This window comes from Hyaena hyaena, unplaced genomic scaffold, assembly GCF_003009895.1.
Source record: "Hyaena hyaena isolate Hyena2069 unplaced genomic scaffold, ASM300989v1 scaffold_110, whole genome shotgun sequence".
NCBI classification, from domain to species: domain Eukaryota; kingdom Metazoa; phylum Chordata; class Mammalia; order Carnivora; family Hyaenidae; genus Hyaena; species Hyaena hyaena.
The window spans coordinates 2,280,392-2,294,761 of NW_024080742.1; positions in this window are offsets into that span (position 1 = coordinate 2,280,392).

Consider the following 14,370-nt stretch of genomic DNA (forward strand, 5'->3'; position numbering starts at 1 on the left):
ATTAAAATCAAGAATAAAGGAGAGAACGCCACTAACAACTCTAAGAAATAAATAGAATGATAAGGGAATAGTATGGACAAGTGTATGACAAAAAAGAGACAAACTGTGTTAAATGGATAAAGTCCTAGGCAGATAGAGACCACTGAGAATGATCTGAATATACCATTAACACATAAAGCAATTTAGTTAGTAATTTTAAAACTTTCCACAAAGAAAAGCCCAGGCCCAGTTAGCTTCACTATTAAACTCAATCATACATTTAAAGAAAAGTTAACACCATTCCTTCATGGCTCTTCCAAAAAATAGAAGAAGAGGAGATACCCCCAGTATTGTTCTACGGAGCCAGAATTTTTCTGATACCAAAACCAGACATAGATCTCAAGAAAACTATAGACCAATATGTCTGATGGTACATTAACACAAAAATCCTCCAAAGAACAGCCAATGAAATCTAGCAATACATAAAAACAATCATATAGGATTTGTAATTTGAGATGCGATTTCAAGTCATGTCATGTCAAGCCATGTTATGTTATGTTTTATGTTATGTTATGTTATGTTATGTTATGTTATGTTATGTTATGTTATGTTATACTGTAGGATTCATCCCACCAAGGTTGTGGGTAGTGTTAACAGGATGCTTCAGAGACTTTATATTTATATTATATATTTATAAAAATAATTTTACAATTTATAGCCTTAAATACTTGTATATTTTTTAAAAAGAAAGTAAAAAATCAGTGAGTCAAGTTTCCAACTTAAGAAGTTAGGGAAAAACCCAGAGAGCTCCATAAAGTCTAGAAAAGGAAATAACAAACAAAAGACCACATATTGCCCGATAGAAAACAAAGCAATAAGAAGACTGACCAAGTTAAAAGTTGGTCTTTTATTTATTTTTGAGAGAGAGAAAGCACAAGCAAGGCAAGAGACAGAAGGAGAGAGAGAATCCCAGGTAGAGAATCCCAGGTAGAGAATCCCAGAATCCCAGGGCACTGACAGCGCAGAGCCCAACAGCAGGACTTGATCCCACAAATATTAAGATCATGACCTGAGCTGAAATCAAGAGTTGGATGCTTAACGGACTGAGCCATCCAGGCGCCACAGAAGTTGGTCTTTTCAGGCTTCTGGCAGATTACTTAAAGAAAAAGAAAAGCAGTTATAAATAGATACTGTTATAAATGAAAAAGAAGACATAAGTAAATAGAGGAGTTGTTAGAAACTCTTACTACAGGGGTCTCAAGAAGAAATAAAGCCCAAATTGTCCTGTAACTACTACAGAACTATAGGTGTAAATAAAAATTGTCACAGAAGAGAACACCAGGTCCAGAAGATTTTACAGAAGGCTTCTAAACTATCAAGAACCACATCATTCCAATCTTAGGCAAACTCTTCCAGAGGAAATGCTGTTCAAGTCACTCTATGGAACCAGATAAAAAAAGTTTATAAAAGGGACATGAGAGCCTTATTTTACCCATGATTATGGATGAAAAGTTCTAACAAAATATTAAACTGAATTCAACTGTGCATTAAGAAGATAAAAGGCTATGATCAAGTGTCAAGGTGGATTCAGAGGAATTCAAAGATTCTTTGATATTTGCATATCTATACATTCGATTTACTGCATTAAGAGATCAAATGAGATAAGCTATGTGACCATATCAATAGATGCAGAGAAAAGCTTTTGAAAAATTCAACATGATTTTTAAAAAGCACCTTAAGTTGATAAATGATATCTATGGAAAAACAACATACATTATCATAAAAGGGAAACTATGTGGAACTTGAAAACCTTAAGATAGACATAGGGGAAGGGAGGGAAAAATAAGATAAAAACAGAAAGGGAGGCAAACCATAAGAGACTCTTAAATACAAAGAACAAACTGAGGGTTGATGGGGGTGGGGAGTGGTTAAATGGGTGATGGGCATTGAGGAGGCCACTTTTCAGGTTGAGAACTGAGTATCATATGTAAGAGACAAATCACTGGATTCTACTCCTGAAAGAAAGACTACACTGTATGCTAACTAACTTGAGAATAAAAAAATAACAATAATAATAAAAAATAAGATAAAAATAAAATAAATAGGAAACTAATAGAATTATCCCTTTTAAGGGTAAAAACAAAAGACCCTGCAAACCTGCGTGCTGAAAATATATAATCTGTATACTGCAAACTAAAAAATGTGATGAAAGAAAGCAAAGAATGCCTAGATAAATGGTGAAAGAGATTGTGTTCATGGATTCGAAGGCTCAAAATAGTAAAGATGTCAGTTCTTCCCAACATGTTCTGCAGATTTAACGCAATTCCAAACAAGAGCCCAGCAGGATTTTTTTTTTGTAGATATAGACAATCTAATTTTAAATTTTATATGGAAAGGCAAAAAGTTAGTCCAGACAAATTTCAAAAAGAAAAATAAAGTTGGAGGAATCACAGTACCTAATTTATGACTCACTAGAGGACGATAGTAATGGTGGCAATGTTTATTGACAAAGGGATAAGCACATAGATCAATGGAACAGGATAGAGTCTAGAAATAGACCCACATAAATATGGCCAAGTGAATTTGTGACAGTGGTAGAAAAGCAGTTCAATGGAGACAGGATAGCCTTTTTCAGCAAATGGTATTAGAACAATTGGATGTCTGTATGCAGAAAAGGGATCTTCAGCCTCAGGCTTTATTTAAAAAATTAGCTCAAAGAGTGAGACCAGCTGTTAGGAAGAAAAAGACAACAAGCTCTTTATTGAGAGATAATATTTACATACCATTTATCCAGTAAAGCACTTTTACCCAGAATGTGTAAAGAACTCTCAACTTCGACAGTAAGAAAATCAAATAAAACATGGGCAAAAGACTTTTTCCAGAGGGGCTGCACCAGTTTACATGCCCACCAACAGTGTAGGAAGGTGCCCATTTCTCCACATCCTCGCCAGCATCTAGAGTTCTCTGATTTGCTCATTTTAGCCACTCTGACCTGCATGAGGCAGTATCTCAGTGTGGTTTTGATTTGTATTTCCCTGATGATGAGTGACGCTGAGCATTGTTTCATGTGTCTGTGGGCCATCTGGATGTCCTCTTTAGAGAAGTGTCTGTTCATATCTTCTGCCATTTCTTCACTGGGTTGTTTGTTTTTCGAGTGTGGAGTTTGGTGAGTTCCTTATAGATTTTGGATACTAGCCCTTTATCTGATATGTCATTTGCAACTATCTTTTCCCATCCGTCAGTGCCTATTAGTTTTATTGATTGTTTCCTTTGCTGTGCAGAAGCTTTTTATCTTGATGAGGTCCCAGTAGTTCATTTGTGCTCTAAATTAACAATAAAACTCCCCTATGACCTAGCAGTAGCACTGCTAGTGATTTACCCAAAGGATACAGAAATGCTGGTGCATAGGGGCACGTGTACCCCAATGTTCACAGCAGCACTCTCAACAGTAGCCAAATCATGGAAAGGGCCCAAGTGTCCATCAATGGACGAATGGATCAAGAAGATGTGGTTTATCTATACGATGGAATATTACATGGCAATGAGAAAGAATGAAATCTGGCTCATTCCCCCACCTGTGCGCACTCCCCTCACCTGTGTGCACTCACTTGCATGAGTCTCAAAAACATTATGTCGAGTGAAAGAAGCCAGTCTCAACAATGCATGATTCCACTTCTACGACATTCTCAAAAAGTCAAAACTCTGGAGATGAATCTATATTGCTAGATTCAGTGATTCTCAAAAGAACGAAACTTCGTGGTTACCAGGGGATGGGGCGATGGGAGAGGTGAGCGCAGAAGGGCAGCATGGGGAGGATTTGGATGATAGGACTTCTCTCTGCATAAGGTTACACGAACCTATACATGTGCCAAAAGCCATATAGCATGAAACACACACTCACGCAAGAGTCAGTTCTACTGTAAATAACATGGTAGAAGCTAATATCGATTGGGACTTGTACAGTTGATTTTTATCATGCACTTTCTGGATTTATTTATTTTTAATTGAAGAGTGACATAAATATTGTATTAGCTTCAGGTGTATAACATAATGATTCCATATTTATATACATTACAAAAGTGGTCGCAACAATAAGTCTAGTTACCATCTGTCACCAGACAGAGTTGTTACAATGTTATTGACTGTGTTCCCTGTGCTGTTCACAAGATAACTTCCAGCAAGGTCCTCCTTATAGCAGAATTTCTTACAGCTCCCAGTCACAGTTGTACAATTTTTTCAGCTACACAAATAAAATATTTGATTTAGTCACAGGAAATAAAATAATGTGGGAACAAGACACGGATGCCCGTGACTACCACTTCTAAACGAGGGTGACTGGATGTTTGGGGGAAAAAAACACCAAAGATTTGCAGGGATTGCAAAAGATTCTAAAACCACCCTGATTTGCAAGTGGAGGAGGAGGGAGGCTAAAAACTACAGAGAAAAGAGATCACAACCCCCTCCCTCCTCGGTGCAGATGTTCTGGTCTGAGGCTGCCCTGAGCCAAGAAAGAGGGAATTTGTGAATGACCCCTGGAGCTCTCATGTTAAACAGGACTAGACTCTTTACCTCCTAGAAAGGAAGCTATTGTTTAGCGCTGAAAGTGACTAAGCTGTGAGAACTGCCAAAAATGTCAGGAGTATTGAGAACACTACTTGCCGTCAACAAACAGGAAGAGGACACCTGGAAATCTGTCCTCTCCAAGGGGACCGGCACAGGCTGTATGTTGATCAGAGAGGGTCCCCTCCTATAGGATAGAAGCACAGTCGTGAGGATTCCCTTCCTAACCTGCACGACGTCCAGGTAGACACACGGACAGCTGCCCGACTCCACGCGGATAAAACCAGTGCCCGCTCGAAACTGACAGCCTGCAGCGGCAGCGATGTGCAAGGGCACATAAGGCCTACAGACAACTCAGCAACCTTCGCTGTTATGACTGCCGTTTGCAGAGGAAGAAGGATAAGAGTGTTTGGCAGGAGGGGTGAGTGAATAAGGGAAGAACGTACGTGATGGAATGAGCAGAGCCTGGCAGCAGGATTGGAAAGGGGGATGCGATGCGGGAGGCAGGCTGGCCGGAGGGTTAGGTGGTGAAGACCCTGTTGAGCTAATTGGCCCCCATGGATGAAAGGCAACTTTCTTTCTCTCTCTCTTTCTTTCTTTCTTTCTTTCTTTCTTTCTTTCTTTCTTTCTTTCTTTCTTTCTTTCTTTCTTTCTATCTTTCTCTCTTTCTTTCTTTCTTTCTTTCTTTCTTTCTTTCTTTCTTTCTTTCTTCCTTCCTTCCTTCCTTCCTTCCTTCCTTCTTTCTTTTTTTCTTTCTTCCTTCCTTCCTTCCTTCCTTCCTTCCTTCCTTCCTTCCTTCCTTCCTTCCTTCCTTCCTTTCTTTTTCTTGCTAGAATTACTTGATTGTTTGCATCGACTGGCATTTGTTGTATGAGACTTTCATCCTGAGTAATGCTATACATTGGCAAACATGTAAGCTACAGTTTTTGTAACTTTAAAAAAATATATTGCTGGTCTCTGTTGGTTGCAATCAGAACAGATGTAATCCATGCTTTATAGAGAGTCCGTTTTCTGATTTCACAGAGGCAACCTTGCTTTGTCTGAAGGCTCTCTTTCATTATTGCTTAATTTTTCTTTATGGACAATCCTGTGTTCTAGCAGAGACTCGGGCAGATCTTTGTACACCCGTGTTCATAAGAACCAAAAGGTGGGATCGACACAGGTGTCCATAGATAGATGAACGGATGAGCAAAGTGTGGTCTAGCAGTACGATGGGATGTTATTCAGCCTTCAAAAGGAAGGAAATTGTGACCTGAGCTACAAGATGCATGGACCTTGAGCACTTGCTAAGTGAAATAAGACACACACAAAAGGACAAATTTGTATGATTCTACTCTGGGGTACCTCGACTGGTCAAACTTCTAGACACAGAATGTGGAATAGTAGTTGCCAGGGGCTGGGGAGGGGGAGGGAGTTCGTGTTAACGGGGGCAGAGTTTCAGTTTAGGAAGACAAAACATTCTGGAGACAGAGGGTGGTAATGTCTGCACAGCAGTGTGAATGTACTTAATGCCACCGAACTGAATGCTTAAAAATGGTTAAGATGATAAATTTTATGTTATATATTTAACCACAATTAAAAAATCATGTTTTCTAATGGGAAGTTATGTATCTTTTAGACACTTGTTTTATTATTAAAAAATAACATCACCGAAGAAAAATATATACTGCCATCAATCTATTTACGAGCCATTTTCATAGCTTATCCTTAATCGTTTTTCTCCTTTGCCCATTGATTTACTGCCAGAATTATCTAGAAAACTTATTAAAGTGCATACTGATTTAGGAAGTCACCTTGTGGCTCCCTTTACTGCCTAAAGTTCTACTCAGTTCTGTGACAATCGTAGCTAGTGGTAAGATATGAAGAAGAGGCAGACGCAATGGGAAAGCTTCTTGTTTCTGTGTTGTGTTTGTGCAAAAGTATCCTTGGGAACAGTATAGAAACTATGTTGTAATTCTGTAGTCAATTTCTGAAACTGCTTACTTTCCCTTTAGCCTCTTTTGGGGTACTGCCTTCCACAAGCTTACTCTCTATAAACTATTCTTCCAAAGGACTTTCTGTCCATCCTGAATCTCAAGGTCGAGGTTAATGAGAGGCACTGGTGGGACTCTCTTTCTGCTGACATCTGAGGACCTGCTCAGAGCAACGGGCTGGAAGCTGAGGATTTCAAGACACACGTCACTGCTTTTCCTTCAAGAAGTCCCTGGCTGAGTGGCAAGCGAGATTTGAAAAACACACACACAAGCAGATAGGTGTTTCTGGAAGGTGTTTAGACAGTGGCAGGGTAAGGAGAAGAGAGGGGCATCAGTAGATTTTTTAATGGACAAATAAACTGTGGTACATTCAGACAATGGAATATTATTCAGTGTTTAAAAAATGAGCTATCAAGCCATGACAAGACATGGCGGAACCTTCAGTGCAGAGCAGTAAGGGAAAGAAGTCAATAAGCAAAGGCTGCACACAGTTTGATTCCAACTATATGACTTTCCGGAAAAGGGGAGATGATGGTGATGATAAAAAATGGCTTCCAGGGGTTGGGAAGAGGGAAGGATGAATAAAAGGAGCACAGAGGATTTTTAGAACAGTGTAAATACCCTGTTTAATATTATAATGGTGGATACATGTCATTAGACATTTGTCCAAACCCACAGGGCATACAACACCAAGAGTGAACCCTAATGTAAACCACAGGCTTTGGGTGATTTTGATGTGTCACTGTAGATCCATCCATAGTAACAAACGTACCTCTCAGAGGGGGTGGGGGGATATTGATCATGAGCGAGGCTGTGCATGCCTGGGTTGTCTCTGTACCTTTCTCTCATTTTTGCTGTGAACCCAAAGCTGTTCTGAAAAGTTGTCTAGGGTGGGCGCCTGGGTGGCTCAGTCGGTTAAGCATCTGACTTCAGCTCAGGTCATGATCTCACGGTTCCTGGGTTTAAGCCCCGCATAGGGCTCTGTGCTGACACCTCAGAGCCTGAAGGTTGCTTCAGATTCTGTGTCTCACTCTCTCTCTGACCCTCCCCTGCTCATGCTGTCTCTATCTCTCTCTCAAAAAATAAATAAAACATTTAAAAAATTTTTTTAATTTGTCTAGTTAAAAAAAAAAATTCCAGTGTTGGGTGTGAGAGGGGGTGGGGCCAAGGATCGCCCTGGGTTTCTGGACTAGGGGGTTACTCGGTGGATTGTGATGTCAGTGGTGGATTCAAGGCTCCCAGAGGAGCATCCGATCCTAGACTAGGAAAGGCCGTGAGATGTTTTCTGGGGAGCAGCGCTCAGACAGCAGGGCTCCCTCTGTGTAATGATGTGCAAGCCAGTGCTGTCTTTCGGCAGCACGTGGAGAGCCAAGGTGAATGGGGGTGAGGGGAAATTGGGGTGCTTCGACACCAAGACTTCTCCTGTGGTGACATTTAGTGACCTTTGGTAACAGAATCTAATTCAAGATTACCAGTGTTTTCAGGGCATTGATTTGGTAAAGTTACCACAGCCCGTCAGCTTCTCTGATTTTAACAAGCTGGGCCCATCAGAGAGTCGAGCTGAGAGCCTTCTCCTTTCATCCGTGGTGAAAAAGACCCACTTAATTAGGCAAGCAGTTAGAGCTGCAGACTATTTCAGGCTCGCTCTGGGCGAAGAGTTGCATGTCATTTGCCAAAAGGGAAATAAATTCCGGAATGTCCCCCTTTCTTAAGGACCCTGGTGTAAGAGCCTCTCTGCCAAAGAGCTCGATACATTTTTCCTGGAGGTGCTTCCGTGTGAACAGAGTGGCCTCGATGCGGATCCTTCACAGGCGCTCACACGAGGACGGCACTGTGTGCAAAGCTTCGGCTGGAAAAAGGTGCGGGGCGGGGCGGAGAGGGACGGCATCCGTGGGGCCATTCCCATCCCTCCCCCTGCCCCGGAGGGACATCCCAACCAGCAGCTGCGTCTTGAGTTGAAGTGAAAATATGAGAAGAGAGGCCAAAAAGGGTTAGAAATTTCCTAAAGTTTGTCCTAAACAATGTGGCGCGACTGTAGGTGGTTAGGAAACCCCAGAGACTCATAAACCCAGGCGAGCCCTGTAGGGAACACAGTGATTCATTCTGTGCAAAGACTTCTGGTCGATCTTAATAAACAACAAAGCCATCGGCAAAATCGCACAGCAGAGACTGCAGTGAGTGCTTCTGGATGTATCACATGCAAAATGGTACAGGAAATAATGCCAAGTGCCTGTAGTGTCTCAATCCACTGACCTTAACCAATATCGCTGGTGTTCTAAGACCAACGAACAAGACTGCTCATGTGTGTTCTGTGGAACTGAATTCCCGTAGCAACTACAGAGGACACAGTGCTCCACTTTCTCGGGCTTCAGCTCCACTGACATGACAAGCCATGGTTCCCTTGCTCATGCAGGCTCTTTCCACAACCTCCAACCAGTCAGTGCCACAAAGAAGAGAGAACCTGGGCTCCAGGTTCTAAGATGTGGTTCTATCAGTAAAGGACCTACTTACAGGATAGTGAAGGTTACATATATCATCGCCCACTTCCGGTCATTGAAAATAAAAATAAAGATTCTTGATTGGGTGAATGCCTAATCAACCTCAAAATCACAATGAAAGGCCACTTTACATCCACTGCAATGGCCCTTACCAACGTAACAAGTGTTGGCGAGGACATGGACAAGCTAGAATCCTTGTGCATTGTTGACGGGAATGTAAAATGGCACCACCACTTTCAAAAACCATTTGGCAGTTTCTTACAGTAAATATAAATTTATCATGAGACCCACCAATTCCATTCTCAGGCATTTGAGTAAAATGAAAACATATGTCCATATAAGGACATGTACATACATGTTCAAAACAGTACTATTCACAAGAGCCAAAAGGTGGAAACCACCCAGATGTCCATCAGCGGATGAACAGATAAACAGTATGAGGCAGGTCCAGAGAGTGGGATGCTGTCCAGTAACAGAAAGGGAATGAGGGACTAATATGTTTACAACATAGATGAACTTCAGAAACACTGAATTAAGTGAAAGAAGCTGGGTGGGAAAGACACCTCTTATATGATTCTATTTATATGAAATATTTAGAAAAAGAAATCTATGGGGCAGATTAGTGATCACCTGGGGCTGGGGATGGAAACAGGCCGTGAATGTAGACAGGCAAGAGCGATCTTTCCAGGGTGACAGATACGCTCCAAACTGGATGCGGTGATGGTTGCACGACTGTAAATTTAGCAAAAATCATTGAATTATATACCTGTAACTGAGGAAACTTTATGGTAAGTAAATTATGCTTCAATAAATCTGTTAAGAAATAAGGATGCTGACTATAAAGCAGCAATCTGAGAACATGTGGTGTGCAGGGTGTGTGATCTAGGAGGCTGCCTGCCATTAGAATGGAGGAAATTATGTTTCCTAGATGGGCAAGAATCAAGAGGGGCAAGAGCCATTGTCACTGTTTCTGGGCAGATGATGAGATATTTCCTCTTGCCCCTGGAAAATGACAAAGATGAAAGAGAGAAAAAAGTGATATAATCCCGTGGCTTGGCCAGCAGCCCCTCCATCACCATGGCTCACAGTCAAGTCCTTTCAAGGTCCTTGAGGAAGCTTGGAGTGCAACACCTAGCAGGTGATCCTGGGATCAGCATAGGTATGGCAACAACAGATGCAGACCTGTCTTCTGGCCAGTTCCCTTGGGGGACCTGGGTGGCAGGAAGGCACAGAGAGGAGTGGAGATACAGCATTTCCTTCTGCAGAGAATCCCATGTTATAGAGCATCTGTTCCCACCAAAGGAGGGCTGACACCCTGTTACTTTTAATTCAACATCTTTGACACCCAGGTAGTGGTGCTTATAGGATGGATGTATGGATGCATGCATGCATGGATAGATGGATGGATGGGTGGGTGGATGGAGAATGGATGGATGGATGGATGGATGGATGGATGGATGGATGGATGGAAAGATGGATGGGTGGGAGATGGATGGATGGATACATGGATGAGTGGATGGATGGATGGTGAAAATGAACTCCTACCATGTTAAGCAGTATTATAGAAAAATTAGCATGGTTGGGAAGCCACAGAAGATGAAGAAATAGCACTCACAAAGTGGTTCAGGGTGGCCCACGGCTGCAACTCTTAGACACCCAGCATCACAGCAGCTGATGAGATCAGAAGCTATGGATTCCAGAACTCTGATGTTTGCTTCTCCTCCAGTGATTCCTCTCTTTAAACAATAATGCTTTTTTTTTTACTACACAAAAAATACATGGCTATCTTAAATCAAGTTAAAAACTTGACAATAAAAATAAAAAAATAATCACCTGTCCCTCCTACATCTGGAGACAACAGTGTAAACAATTTGATGTCTCATTCCATATGCTTTTGTCTACATGCAAAAATATACGGCATGCATTAAAAATGGGACAAAATGTTTTAAAACCCGAGTCTTCTCTCAGTGTTATATCATGAGTGTCTGTATTGGTTGAGAATCTTTCCATTGTAAATGACAGAAACGTAACCCAAACTGGTTGAGCCACAAAGGGAATTTATGCACTGGGTAACTGAAGAGTCAGGTGCTCAAATGAAGGCCTCAGGAATCCTTCCTGAAGGCTGCCTTATTTCCTAGCATATTCTCCCTGCAGTTGTCCCTGATGTGTGCATATGCAGACCTTGGCCATCTCAGGGGAAAGAAGCCCTTTCTTCTCTGCCAGATCCAACAATAATGGAGTCCCCTTGGCCCTCAGTGGCCCGTTGGGGCTTCACCCCTCTGGGTGCGGAAGGAGCTACTTTTCTTAGCAGCTTTGTCTCAAGCCCATCCCTGTCAATGGAGACCAACCCTAGAGACTGAGTGGGAGAGGGTGTGATTCCCCAAGGAAACATGGGAAGTGTGATAACAAGGGAGGGGAAAATGACACCTTCTGTGACACCTCTTCTGTCAACACGGACTTCCTGGCCCAGTTTCTGATGACATGATACATTTTCCACGTATGCGCGATGGAGGTTTCCTAGCCAATCCCTACGATACACAATGGGGTCACTTCCAACTTGTTGCTGTTCTAACGTGTGTTGTAAGGGACATCCTGATGCCTCAGCTTTGCCCGACCCTTCAAGGATGCTTGATTCTCTTAAGTTAAGGTAAAACGGGTAGTGAGCTTTATAAACTATATGATCTGAGGGCTCTCGGCAAGATTGCAAAGGAAGCCGTGCTTTCTCTTACCATCCTAACCTCTGTCTGTTCACATCCCGGAATGCTGGCTGCTGGTTGTCAAGGATTCCCAGAGAGCCCTACCCCTGATCTCCCACTCAGACTGGCCCAATAGCATCTTCTTCCTCTCCAAGCAAAACATGTATTTTAGAAGTACGGCTGATCTCAGGGCACCTGGGTGGCTCAGTCAGTTAAGCATCAGATTCTTGATTTCGGCTCAAGTCATGAACTTGCAGTTTGTGGTGAGAAGTTGGACTATCCCTTAGTTTCTTGGGGCTTCCCCTCCCTTACCTCATAACCCCGTAACAAGTGCCCAGAAACATGGCCCCTTCTGAAAGATGGCCTCCCCTTTTGTGTATCTCACCATCGGGCAAATATGGCAGCTACTGCTGAGATGGGAAACAGAGACAGAACGGAGGAAAGCATGAGTTAAAATCATGTTCCAATGATAACTGGTAAAGACAACAAATGTTTGAAACATTCTTGGCCTGTGGCAGGATACTTCAACAAACGATTGTGACATGTATAGAACATTTTACACTCTCACATCTAGAGTGGGCTATTCCAGCATCAAAACAGGAATTAGATCACACCCAGAAGCAGTAGCACTGTCACTGCCACTAACAGACCCAATAAAACAGGTCATGCCCTTTTCTATGAAGTACTAAATAGTGGCATTCACTCAATCCACCCTCCCGGGTCACTCAGAGAATCGTACGAGCTAACGTGTGTGAACGTATCAAGTACTATATAAAAACAGACATAGTTGCTGTCATCCAAGTCCTTTTAGGAAGAAAAATACTTTTATAATCTCAATGTGTGTGGAAAGTAGTAGAATCATGCACTCATAAGCCTATTTATCTAGTATAATCAGAGTCAGAAAACTATAGAATTTTACCTTTTTTTTCCAGTAATGACCTACAAGGAAAATGTTCATACTCCTTTCTCAGTGACAACTTCAACTGTCAACAGAGGAGTTCAGAGCCCAAAGGATATGTTCAAACATATTCCTCACCCTGTGATGTGTCTGGATTGCTCAATTTAGCCTCAAGAAATCAGAAAGAAATATTTATGTGTGAAAAACACTTTCCCAAGAAAAATTCCACAGGGTGCTCAACGTTTTCTGCCCTTTCAGAGGAAACACTAGAATTGCATATTCCGCTCATTTCTTCAGCAGATGCTCCCTTACATCAGGCACCAGACTTCAGGAGCAATAATAATAACCAGGTGCTGGGATTACAACATAAAATAAGACACAGTGCTTACCCTCAAGTAGCCTCTAGTCTAATGGAAGAAATAAATGAATAAATACAGTCCAGTCTAAGTGCTTGATAAAGCAAGCGACCCCTGATCACATAGTGTTTCCTCCACTCTGCTGTGCTGGGTGCCGGAGGCCTGGGTTCGGAGCGTGGGTCCTGGACTCTGGAACACAGGCGCCTTTCACCTGCTTGCGGACTTTCGTCTGGCTGGTATGCAGAGCGCAATAGCCGTCTCCTTCAAGGCGGAGGAAAAGTACCCTGTGGATTTCTGCACGAATGCAGCAAGACCAGAGGGATCACTGTGCGTGGCCATTTCTAATATTAGAGCTGGTTTTCATAGTGTGGTTAAGGGAGCTGGGTTTCATACCATTTTCTTAAGGAGTCAAAGCCTATTCAGATCAGCCTGATGGGAAGCAGGCACTGGGCCAAGCCCCTCCCCAGCTCTGCCTGTCCCCGAACTCGTGACCTGCAGACCCTGGCCCGGCCGCTGCCGCAGGCTGCCAGTCATCCTGAACCACGCAGCATACTTGCAGAGCCCGGGCTGATGGGAGCAGCGTGCGAGGCAGGCAGGGCTCCCGGGAGAGGAGACCTCACTTGCTTTTCTTTGTTCATGAAGCCAAAGCTTCACATTCTGTTGTTCAATCCATTATTTGTTTGTTTGTTGTTTGCAGCTCTAGGGGAATCTCTCTGGTATGAAGGGCCCAGCTGGCCTATAAGCACCTTCATGTGACTACCCAAAAAAGCCCCTTTCAAAGAGGTAACTCAAGAAGCCCCCTCCATGGGACCCTCTGGGGAAAGGGTACGGTGAGCTGAGCTCCGGTGGACTTCAGCCCCATCCACCTCTCCTTGGCTTTGTGCAGTGCGCAAACTGCCCAGCCATATGTGAGCCTGCCCAAGTCCTGTATTCTGAGGATTTTATTTTGGTCTAGGGAGTACGGTAACTTCTGTGTTAAAACAGTGCTGAATATTTAAAGGATCTCTCTATTGTGGGGTTATAATTTTGTTCCTGTGGGTTTTTTTTTTCTTTAAAAATGCCAAAAGAAGTGTGACTGACATTTTAAAAAACTTACAGAGAAGTAAAAGCTGCCTTGCAGATCCTAATGTTGTTAACTTCGATCGCAAGTTCTGCTTCCCGTCTGTGGTTTTTACTCACATGTTGTAAAGGCTAAGTGTGCACGTGCCTTTACCTCATCCTTCTTCCTGTTGCTGCCCCCAGCCCCAAATTCGTGAGAAAAGGAATCAACTTTACACCATCAAGTCGGGATTTGGAAGCAATATTCTGGGGAGCCTTCTGGGCTCCACAACTCTTTTGAAATGAGACAACCAAGTTCTGATGCAGCCAGCTTCGCAGAACACTCGCAGCCTGCTTCTGTCCGGTGTGCCC